The following is a 14,593-nucleotide window of genomic DNA, read 5'->3' on the forward strand; positions in this document are numbered from 1 at the left end:
GTTCTAACTTTCTACTATAATCTATATTAAACAATTCAGTAAACCCTCACAATCTTTTATTCCTTTCTTTTTGTGAACCTCCTCAAACTATTGTCATAGTCTTACTTCTGTCCAGATTTAAATCTTAAGTCTGTTTTTAAAGTAACTTCATTTCTAAGAATTCCTGTATAGTTCCAATGTAACCAACTTGTTACAATATTTTGTAAGAGAATGTCCTTATTATATGTATTTTATAAACAAAGCATGAATTTTACAAATTTTAGTTACACTTCAGGTGTTTTGTTTTCCTACCTGGCTGTAGAAATGTATTACTAATGTGACCTGATTCTGTCACCCTGTCCAGGGTACTACTCAATGTATGAGATTTGTGGCGTAATCTAGCTCATAGCAAATCATTTGAGTACACCGTGTTTTCATTTATAATCATGTTTACAAAAAACTAGTTGCTTAAATGTTGATGAACAATGACTGTGCGCCCAAAATGCCATAGAGTGTATGATAGTAGCAATCTCTAAGCAGTAACAGTTTAGAAAGTGAATTTTCTATCACTTATGACCTTAGAATTGAGGTCTCTTATGTGAGCCAATGCAATATCTAACATGGCATATTGGTTCTTTCTATGAACTGTCTGCTGCTTTAATTTGTATGTAAAGGAGATTGGTTCACCAAAATTTGCCCTGTGCTAATCAGTTTCTGCTTTGTGAGCCAGTGCGATGTCTAATGAAAGACAGAAAAAGTGAATAGTGATGCAGGACTTCTCATAGTACAAAACCATGAAAAATATTGGGTCTGATTCTTATGTTTTTAAATAGGCAAAACTTCCACTGAAGTTGCATTTAATCCAGTAACAGGCTTTCTCGATAGTGCACAACTCATAAAAATACTCAGATGCCTTTGAAAAAATTACACAGGCAGTACTGCTATGTTTAACCAAAAGATGAAAACTGTAGGATTTAGGTTTGCATTTTAAAGTGGTAAAAGGAGGAGACTCATATCCATATATATGTTGAACTAATCTCTATTTCCTATCACCAGCAACAAAAACTATATATATATATATATATATATATATATATATATATATATAAAAATCTAAAGAAAAGCATAATAGCTGTAATCACCCAGTCTTAAGGCAGAAATGGTTTATGCCTGTTTTGCCTGTGGGAGAAAACTGGGATCAGGCCCAAAATCTGGATGTGAAACTCTCAAGATGCATTGTCCTATTCCAGTTGAAAAGCAACCAAAATATAAATGCACCACTTGCATTAGTTATTGAGTGGAAATCTACCTGTAAATAACCCATGCTTGGCAAATATCCTGTTTAGATATTTATATATCAGATATTTACTACTCACTATAGTGAAATAGATGTATTCTAGTAAGAAACTACTGGGTTAGAAATGTAATATACGCATTTGTTACTACATGTTTCTAGATATAGTCTAAGGTATTTTGAAGCCTAGAATAGTTTCATTCTTGTTGCACTTCAATTTGATGGCCACTAAAATTTCAGTGACTTACCACTACTGTTAATGTAGAATGTTTTGCTATGCACAGTGTTTAATTTACTATAGCCTAAAGAAATGCTATGCATGTCTCAGGAAATCCAAAATTGAATCAAATACAAAATGCGCTTGAAATTTTAAAATTATATTAAGTACCTTGTTATGTAATGATTTCTGGCTGTTTTGGTAAATAAAATCTCTATTACCATATTTTCAGTAAATTACACAAAACATTGTATTAAGAACTGATGATAAAATAAAATGAAATTTTAATTGCTCTTTTGTTTAAATTTTCTATCAGCCTCCTCTACTGAATGTGGGATGCATGTTCAATAAATCTTTTTCCTGGGAAATACGTTATGACAGCTGTCTTTATTGTAATGTTCAATTTTTTCAGCAGGATATCAAAGGAAAAAGACAGCAGCTTTATAAGAAACTGTTACAGATACAACTAGAACAGCTGCATGTATTCCCAAATTATCAATATTTATTTAGTGTTTGTTTTATTCTCAATTTATAAAAATGAAAAAATACAGACCGGAAACTTACTAGGTCAAAGACCTCCAAAAGAGCCACCTTCAAGCTCATCTAAAAAGATTCTTCCTGACATCTCCTTTTCCCATACACTAGCATTATAAAATCGGAATAGAAGCTTCAATATGATAGATGCCATACAGACACATAGGAAGGAACAGTTCTTCGAGTGCTTGCTCTTGTCAATTCCAAGTAAGTGTGTGTGCACAGTCATCAGAAGGTTTTTCCCCTAGCGGTTCCCGTCACATCAGCTCTGGAGCACCCTGGAGTCAACCCTTCTTGGCAGTGTATATAGGTCTCTGCCAACCCGCCCCCTCTTCAGTTCCTTCTTACCACAAGTGATGGTCATTGGAGCTGTCTCTCTTGCTTTGGCAAGCATTTCTCCTAGTGATCTCTCTTTTTGTTAGCCTGTAACTAGTTAAATGGTTTAGTTATAGTAGTTAGAGTTGGGGGTTCTCCATGACCCCAATTCCTTCCCCTCTTGGGGTTTGGGGCATGCCTCGATCACAAGGCTTCAAACAGTGTGGGACCTGCCACAAGCCCATGCCAAAGGGTGACCCCCATGAGTCCTGCCTAAAGTGTCTAGGGGAGGCACATCAAACAGAGCGCTGCAAGATCTGCAGAGGGTTCCACCTGAGAACAAAGAAGGAAAGGGACTTCAAGCGCAAGCAATTCCTCATGGAGGCAGCCCTCTGTCCCTACCTGTCTCTGGGCCAGCGGGACTCTCCACTGAGCACCTCCGTGTGGAGCTTTCTGGCCTCCGTTAGAGAGGCTACAGCACTGATGAAGGACTCTATGCACAGAGACTCTCGGAACCGTCACTCCCCAGTGCCGAAGCCCGTGGTGGTAACACAACATCCCTTGCACTCACCAGTGCCTCATAAGCGGCACAAGAAGACTGACAGAGGGCACTCACCCATGGTAGAGAGCAGCCAGGACTGACAGCTGTAGCACTGTGCGTCCCGGGCAGCAGCACCTGATGCCTGTCTCGTAGGAAATGGCACCATCGACTTTGGGCCCGCAGAGGGGTCCGTCGAATCTTGCGCTGTTGGACTCTCCTGCTAGAGTGTGCCAGGTGGAGGAGTTGGAGCTCCCTTCCACTGCAGACACATTTGAAGTGGCCAGGGACCTGACTGCCATAATGGTGGGATAGACCTCTGGCACCAAAATGTGTGCTGTCATCTAGAGGCGAACCCGCAATGATGAAGCACCGTCCCGCTTGGTACTGTTGTGGTCTCTTCCCTTGGAGTCCCGGTCATTGGATTCCGAGGTACAGTCCTATTACTCCAGGCACAGCGGACTCCGATCAGAGTGGCACCGCTACAGACAGGAGGCGGGAATGGTGCTGTGGCTAGAGCATTGGCAAAGGCCCACGCAATGGCCTTTCTGGACCCAGTAGGCATACCATCAGGCTCAGGGCACCTACTCCAGGGGTTCCCAGTTGATAATCTCAGAAAGGCATGCCCCTTTACCACCCCAGGACCATGCCCTGCCACAAGGCACCAAGACGACTTTGGACCCTGGCGCAGAGCCCCATCTGGATCCCAGCTCCGCTGCTGGCACCAAGTATCACGGCAACAAACAGGACCATTCCTGGGAGCTGGAGAGACAGGAGGGCCCAGTTCTGCCTAGGGCATCTTTGTTGTCCTTACCTGACGAGGGGGTGATGTGATGGTCTTCCTCTGAGCTGCCCCCCATTGATAATAGAGCACCCCAGGACCTATTGCACAGGGTGGCTCATAACATGGGGCTACAAGCTGAGAAGGTGGTCAAGCCTGTGAACCCCATGGTGGACATCTGGAGCCTTCCAGGGTGATATTACCCCTCATAAAAACCATTCAAACCAGCACAAAGACCTTGTGGCCAACTTCTGCCTCCATTCCCCCTACAGCTAAGGGGGTAGAGAGAAAGTATTTCATCCCTTCTAAAGGGTACAAATATCTGTTCACTAATCCACAGCCTGCATTGCTGGTTGCAGGTGCTGCGAATGAGAGAAAGAAAGAGATGGACAGCAAAGAAGCCGGATCTCTTCGGCAGGAAGGTGCAATCCATCGGGAGGATCCAGCTTTGGATTGTTAACCAGCAACAAATCTTGAGTAGATAACTTTCATCATGGTGTTCCATGAATTAAAATTATAAGGAGTTGATCCTGTCAGACTCTAGAGAAGAGTTTGCTGCTCTGGTGGAGGAGGGCAAGGCACTGGCATGGACCTCTTTACAGGCCTGGACGCAGCAGACTTGGCTACATGAGCCATATCCTCCACCACAGCCATGAGGAGAAGCTCATGGCTCCAGGTGGCAAGCCTTCCCCCAGAGGTGCAGCAAACCATTCAGGACCTGCCCTTTGACGGTGTGGGGTTTTTGGAGCAGATGGACTCTAAGCTCCATAGCTTAAAAGACTATGGGCAACATTGAAATTGCTGGGTTTGCCCTAACCTCCTCCACACTTCTACCTTCCCTAACCTAGGCAGGACTTCTGGAAGCAGGGCAGGAATGGTTGGTGCAAGCCTTCCATCTACTGCTCAATCAAGGCCAAGGGTTGGTGAGGCAATCCTCTGGCTCTAAGCACACCTTTCGAGGGTGGGCCCAGGGCCGAAGCACCAGTCCAGTCACCAGATCCTTTACTTTGTTTTCTGAACTGTCTGTCTTTCATGCTTGGGCTCAGATAACCTCAGATTGCTGGGTTCTCTGCACTGTAGAAGTGGGATATTCTCTCCAATTATCCTCCTCCTCTCCCTCCCACCACCCCTTCACTGTCCCTCTTCAGGGACCCTTCTCATGAGCAACTCCTCATGCAGGAAGTTCAAATGCTCCTGGCCCTGGGAGCAGTGGAGGACGTTCCTTGGGAGCTAAGGGGCATGAGGGTTTTTACTCCCAGTATTTCCTAAACCCCAACGCCAATGAGGGGGTCTCAGACCCATTCTTGACCTGTGAGGCCTTAACAGATTCATGAAGAAGCTGAAGTTCCGCACGGTCTCTTTGGCTGCCATCATCCCATCCCTAGATCAGGGGAACTGGTACACCATCCTTGACCTGAAGAATGCGTACTTCCATATAACAATAGTTCCAGCCCACATATACTTCCTCAGGTTTGTAGGGAACTGCAACCATTACCAGTTTACTGTCCTCGCCACCAGCCCCTCGAGTTTTCACCAAGTGCATGGAAGTCATTGCTTAAGTTCCCTCTAAGCTGTGTGGCCATGCAGCAGCCTATTAAGCACCATGCAGGTGCTCAGGGCTTCAGCAGGGAGAGATGCTTCTCCCCCAGACCCCCTACAGCAGCAAGAGGTGCCCCAGCCCGGCCCAGACCTGCAGTGGCTGTGGGAGAAGCGCCCCTCCTCCGGCCCCAACCCAACCCAGACCCAGCTCACACCTGCTGCGGCTGGGGGAGAGGTGCCCTTCCCCTGGCCCCAACCCAGCCCAGGTGCTGCTGCAGGGAGAGAGAGCTGGGGGGAGGAAGTCCTCTTGCCCCACCCCAGTCCTGGGACAGCCTGCACCCCAAACCCCTCATCCCTGGCCCCACCACAGAGCCCTCAACCCCCTCCCCCACCACACACACTCCAACTCTCTGTCCCAGCCCTGAGCCTCCTCCCACACTTCGAACTCCTCAGCCCCACCCCACCACATGAATTTTGTTATGTGAACCAATATGGAGGTGATGTGTGTCACATCACCTTCATAGTGGTGCACATAACAAAATTCATTCAGCACATGTGTGGGAAAAATTAAAGGGAACACCGGTCATAGTTCCTGAGAAAAAAGTAGGTGTAGGTATTCCTGTACCTTGGTGCCTAGTTGGTCAGGGCCTGCTCCAAGGCACAAGTGTAGCAACATGTTAGCATGATACAGTCTACCTTCGACAGACTGGGTCTCTTGGGGAATGAACACAAATCAACTCTATCCCCTACTCAGAGAATAGTTTTATAGGGGAAGTGTTGGACTTGGGTCAAGTCAGAGCCTTCCTGCTAGAGTCTCATTTTCAGACAATGTATGACATCATAGAAGGCTTCAGGCAATACCCCACCACTACAGCAAGAAATTGCTTGAAGCTCCTCAGACATATGGCATCTTGTACTTATGTAGTTGTCACGGAATCACTGGGCAATGCTCTGGAACTACTCCTTACGAAGCCAGTCAGGACTCTGGGGGAGCATGCCTCCTCTCTGTGAGCACACTGTCTCTAGGGCAGGAAGCTTACACAGCTTTCACCTTCCTGAGTCTGACCTCGGAGCATTCAGAATCCCCTTCCACACCATGCGCTTCCTACAGCAAGTCCACATAGGTGGGGCTCCTGGGGAAGCCAGTGGGTCATGCACCCCAATTCTGCAGTCAGACATGACTCTCAGCCAGCCAGTAATACACAAGGTTATTTAGATGACAGGAACACAGTCCAAAACAGAGCTTGTAGGTACAGGAAACAGGAGCCCTAAGTCAGGTCCATCTTTGGGCCAAGGAGGCCAGAGCCCTGTCTGGGCAGCCCTCCATTTCCTCAGTCTGCTCCAAACTGAACTCTCTAGCCCCTCCTCTGGCCTTTGTCTCTTTCCTGGGCCAGGAGGCCACCTGATCTCTGTTCTCCAACACCTTCAGTTGGCACCTTGCAAGGGAGGGGCCCAGGCCATCAGTTGCCAGGAGACAGGGTGCCGGCCATTTTCTGTGCAGACAGCATCACACTGGCCCTCTAAGGCTCTGCAACAATCACACAGCTTATCCCACCACCTAGATACTTAAGAACTGCATAGGGGAAACTGAGACACCCACACAGTATTCAGAGAAAACATTAAGAACATTCCCGCTTTGTCACAGTAGTACATCATGCAAGGCTGAGGTTGAACCTCTCCTGGCCTGGCTGGTGTCAACTTATCACCCAGGTTGCAATAGCCTGGACAAGGTGGTCACACTCCCATCACAAGTTCTCAGGTCTCTCCAACGGTAGCTAAATCTGCAGGAGGTGTGCATAAGGGTCCCCTTCTCCAAACCGCATCCCTCACTTGCTCTCAGTGGCTCCAAAATCCTGTGACAACATACCCTGGCACATAGGCACCAACTCCGTGGGTGCTCTGGGGCTGGAGCACCCACAGGGAAAAATTAGTGGGTGCTCAGCACCCACCAGCACCAGTCAACTGTTTACGGTTTGTTAGAGAGCTTATTCCTTCACTCTCCCATTTCCCTGGTCCTTCTCGCATGAACAGAGAGCAACAATACCCGAAGTCCAAAGGTACAAACAATTCAATATTTATTGGAGTGAACTTCCAGCAAGCTTAAATCCAAGTTCCTTTTTCCTTATTTTCGAATCCCAACTTACTATATAAATTAGGAGCAAACAGGAAGTAATATTCTTAGCTACACCTTAATGAATCATTCTACTGAAATTTACCTAACCAATCCTAACATATTGTAACATGATTTGCTAACCAATTATAACCCACCACCTTAATTAGTTTACACCCAGCAAAATTAATTGTACAGCAGACAGAAACAATCACAGAACCAGACAGAGACCATGCAAATAAACAATAGCAAAGTGGGAACTATAATGACAAAACAATACAGAAGTGAGGATTTCACAACTACATCTATAAAGACATAAGGGTTTCCCAGCTGTGTCTATTGATAAGTGTGTTCTTACTAGTCAGAAAACTATCAACCTAAATTTCCTTTTACATCTTCTAGGTTCTTCCCTTTCTCTGGAGGTGATAGATCGGATCAGCTTCCTAACAGCCCCAGATTGACTAGTTTGGAATGTGAGGAGGTGACCATTCACTTCCCAGTTTATGGCTGCCTCTGCTGCTTAGGCAAAGGCATTGACCTAAGAACAGGGCCTCAGACTGTCACAGTGAGAAAAGGCCCTTACACAGATTCTTTCTTGTATACCTCTATTACTAGCTAAATGATAAACATATACCTAAATTCTTAAAGAATAGGCCTTTACAGGCAGGCCTGAATATCTATATCCTAACACGGTTCTTTTATTGGAGCAACTTTTGCTGGTGAGAGAGAGAGAGACGAGCTTTGGAGCTTTCACAGAGTTCTTCTTCCTGAAGAAGAGTTCTGTGAAAGCTCAAAAGCTTGTCTCTCTCACCAACAGAAGCTGGTCCAATAAAAGATATTACCTCACCCACCTTTTTTCTGTAATGCAAATAGCCTCCCTCCAAAACTGGCAGAGGTCCTTGGAGGAGAGGGCGGAGAGGAGTGAGCGGTGGGCAGGCGGAGGAAGGGGTGGAGCGGGGGTGAGGCCTCGGGAGGGCACCCACCGGCAAAACCAAAAGTCAGCACCTATGCCCAGCAGACCAGTAAAGGAAATGAGCACTAGAAAAGATCACACCTCCACTAAGTGTGTACTGTCTCCAGTTTCCCAAAGTTCAAATGCACATCATCTGATCTCAGTTGGTGAGCTGTTATATAGAGAAAGAGATGGTCTCTTTAGGAGCTAAGATCAGATCATATATGGGTAAGTATATAAAAGGTGCACTTTGGCATGAATGAGTCTGCTTATGAATAAGGACTCTTCTTTATTTTATTCCACTGTTTATGTAGCTTAGGTGTCCTTTTAACTCATCATAACAATCAAAGATTTTTTATCCTCTCTTTACATAGAATACCTATTTATCCAACTGATCGTTTGAGGATAGTGAATGTTGTTTCCTTACTAGAGTTGGGTGGATTGTAAATGTCTGCCAGTTGTGTACTATTATATATTTTAGACAGCTACTTGTTTTTTAATCTATTTTTTGCAAGTGTTTCTGGGCGTAATCCAGCAGATGTATCATTATTTATATTTAAGTATCTAGGGTCTAACATAGTTTTAACGCCATTTAAGCATATCCTGCTGTGTTTTATTATTTTACAATGTTAAAGCAGGCCAGGTGCCACATCACAGGAAAACAGTATTCTAGGCATGAACAGATTGGGAACCTTGTTAAAGCACAAAACGTTTTCTTCGGTGATCTAAACTCCTGACAAATTAAACCTTTTTAATGGTAATTTTTGTTTCATCCTCAAACATGCCCTCTAAATCTGTTTGTGGACAATTTGAAGAATGGGAAAACTCTCATCTACTTCATCAGGGCCAGGATCTCCCCCGCTCACCCCCAAGTACATAAATATTTACACAACCATCAGACAGTTAGGTGCTTTCATGATTAAAGGTCTGGATTCTTTTTTGTGCATTATATATTCAATGGCCACACTTCTCACAGAATTATTTTTCCATTTCTTTTGCTTAGGGAAGTTGTCTTTCAGACCATCAAAAATCATTCTCAGTATGTAAAATGTAAGTTGTCTGATTTGAAAATAAAAATGATGGGGAAATTTAGGATGTTTCCAGGTTAAATTCATTCCTAAATTAGTAACCTATCCAAATGACAACAGAACAGAACAATCCTTCTGAGTTCATTTGAACTACTCTTGTGCAAATCAAAAAAGGTTGGTCTCTCTTGCTTGCTAGTGCTTTTCTCTGTACCTCTTGCTCGATCAAGCATCATTGTACTTCATGAAAAGGAAATTTCCTTGAAGAAAAGATTAAGAGGTGACTAGATCATAGTCTACAAATACCTACGTGGGGAAAAGCTTTCCGATAACAGCGGCTCTTTTGTCTCCTACAAACAACAAAACCAAAAAAAAAGAGCATAGTGAGAGCCAAAGGTGGGAAGCTGAAACTACACAAATTCAGACTAGAAATAAAGGGCAAGTTTTTAGCAGTGAGGGTAATTAAACATCGGAACAGTTTACCATGAGCTGTGGTGCATTCTCCGTTCTTGCAGTCTAAGCCAAGGCAATATCTTTCTAAAAGATGTGCTATAACTCAGACACGTTATGGGCTTCATGTAGAAATACTCTGGCCTGTGTTATATAGGAGGCCAGATTCAATTATCACAATGATTCCTTCTGGCCTTAAACTCTATGAATGAAGAAATAGACTCTAAGAAAAAATGTCAATAGTGACATGTTTCTGAACCATTATCAAGCTTTAGTGAACTTCTCATTAAATACTAAAGGGTTATATCTTACTTTGCAAGCAGTCCTGTGGGTTTCAATGGAACTACTTGAGGAGTACGGTGTTAATAGTGGAAGCAAAGAGGCTCTAGCAAGACGCTGCCTTCTCCCTCTATTAAAAACATCTTCACTCCATTTGTCAAGGTAAAGTAGTACAAAGTTTGGGACTCTTACTGCATATGTCACTAAACATGGAAACTTATATAGTTTAATCATGGTGTTTGGCACTTGGATACAACAGTAATGAGTAGAACCAGTTAAAAATATTTACAATTAAATTGTTAGATGTATTATCAGAAAATGTATAAATATTATTCAACATAATTTCAAAATATCACTAAATAATAGTAGTAACAACACTGCCTAGATTTGAGTTATCCATCCTAAATTATTTTAGAAAATGTAATTTTTAAGATAAATTTATTTTTAACGTATTCTTTTCTATTTTTGCAACTATATTCAAAACTGACTTTACCACTTTTGGAAAGTGTTTTAAATTAAATTCTGATCTCTGCTACACACAGCATAAATCATGTATCCTGAGTGATCTGTTACTACTGCATTTGTGCACCACTAAGACAATAACCCGGTTTATGTTCTTGAATGCATGGAAATGTGCATTATGCATCCGAGAATAGGATCTGACCTTCGAAATTGTTCTTATAACTTCAAGTTGTTTCTATGGAAACACAGCGTGGTGTCTCAAATCTTTGACTTCTCAAACTGCAGTGTGATGATTCAGAAAATAAACAAACAAAACTTCAGTTGCTGCAGGGAAAATAGAGAGGAAATTAGACTGCTGGCCTTTGCAATGTTAATGTCTCTCTATTGGGAAAGTCTTTTGAAAGACTTTCAAGTTCTGTTATAAGGACATGGGGGGGAGGGGTGAGAATCATCATCCAGTGACATCTGATGCCCAGTTTGAACTTTCAAAAGTATGAATTTCTGCATTAAAATTACATTTCAACAAGGCAAATAGCTCATGTTTACACATTTCTGTGTGATATCAATGAATATTCGGGGGGGGGGGGGGGGGGGGAACCACATGGCCTATTGGCTTTCTGGAAGTCCCAGAAAGCAATATGAGTCTATATATTAATAAAAAATTAAGATTATTATGAAAGTAAGCCTGCAATTTACTTTTGTTGGGAGTAGGCATGGCAGCTTTTCCAATGTCTCTCTTCTCACTGCATCAGCCTTGCTTTTGGGATAAAACCCTAGTGTGAGAGCTACATTTTTGAGAATGCACATAAGTGCATGCTAAGGTTCAAGTTCAGATATGGTAATAACTTCAATAGATCTTATGATACTGTAAGTACAACTGGAAGGGATTAAGATTTGCCTTATGGTTAAGGAAAGCAAACTATTCATTTCCCACTTCTGCCACAGACTTTCTATGTGACCTTGGGCAAGTCACTTAGGGTGGGATCCATAAGGTACTTAGGTGCCTAAACCCTGGATTTAGGCTCCTAATTCACTATTCCATTGCAGATAAATATTTAAATAGCCATTGGGCCAGAGAGAGGAAGTGAAAGGACAAGCATGGGAATGACTCGGTCATCCAGTGGCTAGGGCGCTCACCTGGGATGTGGGAGACCCAGAAACCCGACTCCGCTCCAACCACTCTTTCATTACTTATCCATAGTGGAATAGTTCCAACAAGAGAGATTGAAGGAGTCCCGTATCAGAATATCCTATGGCCCAGTGGTCATGAGAGGATTTGAACAGGGGTCTCCCACCTTTCTTTCACTCCCACACCCGCATTGGGGGGAATTGAACCTGAGTCTCCAGCATCCCAAAGGGGTTCTTTAACCACTGGATTTATAAGTTTTAAGGTTAACACCTCCTTTTCCTCTGTTGATTTTGCATGGAGTAAGACAGGCACCCAACTCATTCCCTCAAGAAATGCTGAAGGCACCTAAGTCACCTGACTGCAGGGGCCAGGTTCCTGCTCATGCATCGTTGGTGGAGCTAGGCACCTCCTTGCAGCCTGGACTTAGGCGTCTGTCTCTGAGAGAGGGGCAGAGCTTAGTGCAGACCTCTCTTATCAGCATCTCCCCTTGACTAGTCTAGGCAGCTCTTTTTCCCTTTTTAGATTGTAAACTCTGGTTTAGGGATTGTCGTATTACATTTCTGTACAGCTGTTAATACAAAGGGGCCCTCTAAGTGGTACATAACATAAATAGTAATAATGGAAGTAGTGTAGGGGATTTTTACAAATACAGTTGTGCACATAGGTAAACATGAGATTACTTCATAACCCTTTAAAATAATCTCAGTGGGCAGTACTGTCTGTTGTATCAAAAAGAACTACTTCAGTTTAGGTCTTGAGCCCTTGGTGCATAAAGACAGCATGGTCCGACTGAAGACATCCTTTGACTATTCAGGGAGCGGTATTGGAGGACTTCAGGGGAAAGAATATTCTTCCTTTCTTGGTTGAAAGAGTTCAGAGGATTACAGAGGGGCCTTTACAGGTGGTGAAAGTGTTGGTGTGTGAAATGCTTTCCCAATTTAAAATAAAGCCTCAGATGTATGTATACAATCTTGATTTTCACTCATTGCATAGTTAAACTGCATCTAACAGCATTGTTTTCCTGTCATTTAAAAATGGCCTCTGCAATCCAAAATAAAATCAGTAGCCAGTAAAAGAGACTAGATTGATATGAGCCAGAAATATTGATTATTGTGAGTGTTGCAGAGGCCAGTCTACAGTAACCTGTCCTGCAAAAATGAACTAAGTGGGACAATTCACAGGAGTAGAGTTATCCACGTGCATAAGTGTTGACAGGATTGGGACCTCTATCTGGATGTGTTATCACAAATCAGATGACTAATTCTGTCGCAACAAAGTTTTATTCTTGTGTAAATGACCATTTCTCAGACTCAGCTAGTTATTCCGCTCTCTCACGTAGCTGTACAATGCTTTGTTTGCAACAAAGCAATTGAGGTTGAAGTGCATTTAGAAGCATGCTTATTCAGATATGTCCATGCCTTTTTATATGACTAACGCAGGGATATTTTTTCAAAAATTTGAACCACCCAGCCATAATTGTTCTGGAGGTTTCAGTGTTTGTGAACAGCACTGGATTGAGTTGCCCTGGAATCTGAAGTTATTTATTTTTTTCACAAAAGCAGGTGCAAGACAGTCAGTGGCAGTTCCCACTCTGCTTCAATCCTGAGTTTGAGGGACCCATTTCCCGCTCTCCCCCCCACTCCTTAAAAAGGAAAAGGCAGGTCTGTCTGTTGTCTGACTAAATCCCTTGATTGAGTCTTCCAACGGCTATGCCAGTGGTAATTGTGTCTTTATGATGGATGTGGGCACTTGTTCACAAAGGAGTGGATTGAGATCACTACCTCATTTTACATGGGTCACCCAACAGCTGTCAGGTAGCAACTGCTCTCGTTCAATACTTATAGAGGTAGAAAAACTATATCCCATTACAAAATCCTTCAGCCACAGTCCCTTTAAAAAGAAAAAAAATATGAACATGCCTAGCAAAACTTTGTAATCTTAGTGTCACATTGGGGAACACTTTGCATGTTTATAAAAACCTACAAAATAGACTCCTATAATGAAATGCTAACTTTAATTTTAGCAATGTAAATGGCAATGCTATAATTAGCAAGTAAAGCACATATAAATTAATCATTATTATGTAAAACTCACACTGAAGTTCAGAGAAGAAATTCTCAGCATTCATTTAAAAAAAAGATTTCAGAATTCTTGGAATAGTCTCAAATAATTCAGCTCTTTGCTATCCTTTCAGTTTATGAAGTTTTGACATAACATCAGTTTGATTATCAGTAAAATAAACTACTGCATTGAGGAAGTAGATTAGGGATATAGGTATGGAGTTGAGACATGAACTGGCAGAAAAATCAAAGGCAATGAACATACTGAGAGAAGCAATACCATGTTCAAGTTTATGTCCAGTGAATGGAAACCATCATTACAGGGTAATTTATTGAGTGCACATGCCCAGGAACTGCAGGTCCCTAGGATTTAGTTCGGTTCACCTGCCGTTTGTGTCATGGCGAGAAAACAGGCGGCCAAGGTAAAACTAACAAGGACAAATCAAGGAGTGCTAGATTATAGATTTAGACAAAGGTCATGTCTACACTGCAAAGTAAGCCCAGGCTCAGACTCAGGCTTGAGCCCAGAATCCACCCCCTCCCATCTACACACAAATCTTTCACACTCAGGCTTGCGCCCAGGGTCCTAGGAGCTACAGGACTGCAGGGTCTGAACCCGAATCAAGCAATGAGCCGGAGTTCAATCCCAATTGTTTTACAGTGTAGATACAGTCCCCCCCAATTTAGGCCCTGGGAGTCTGTCAAAAGTATCCCACAATCCCATGGGCCCATATCCTTTGCCTTCTCTATCCCAAGAATCTGAAATAGACTCCAATGAAAACAGAAACAACCCTCCTTGGCATACGGCAGTAGCTCAGTGAATCAGCATTAACCCTTCCATTGTCCTCTGACCACCAAGCTACAAACACACCCTCAGAGAACCTTCTGTGTTTGCAATGGAGACTTTTGCAAAGCATAATGCTTCACTG

This window comes from Lepidochelys kempii, chromosome 3 (genome assembly GCF_965140285.1).
Source record: "Lepidochelys kempii isolate rLepKem1 chromosome 3, rLepKem1.hap1, whole genome shotgun sequence".
NCBI classification, from domain to species: Eukaryota; Metazoa; Chordata; order Testudines; family Cheloniidae; genus Lepidochelys; species Lepidochelys kempii.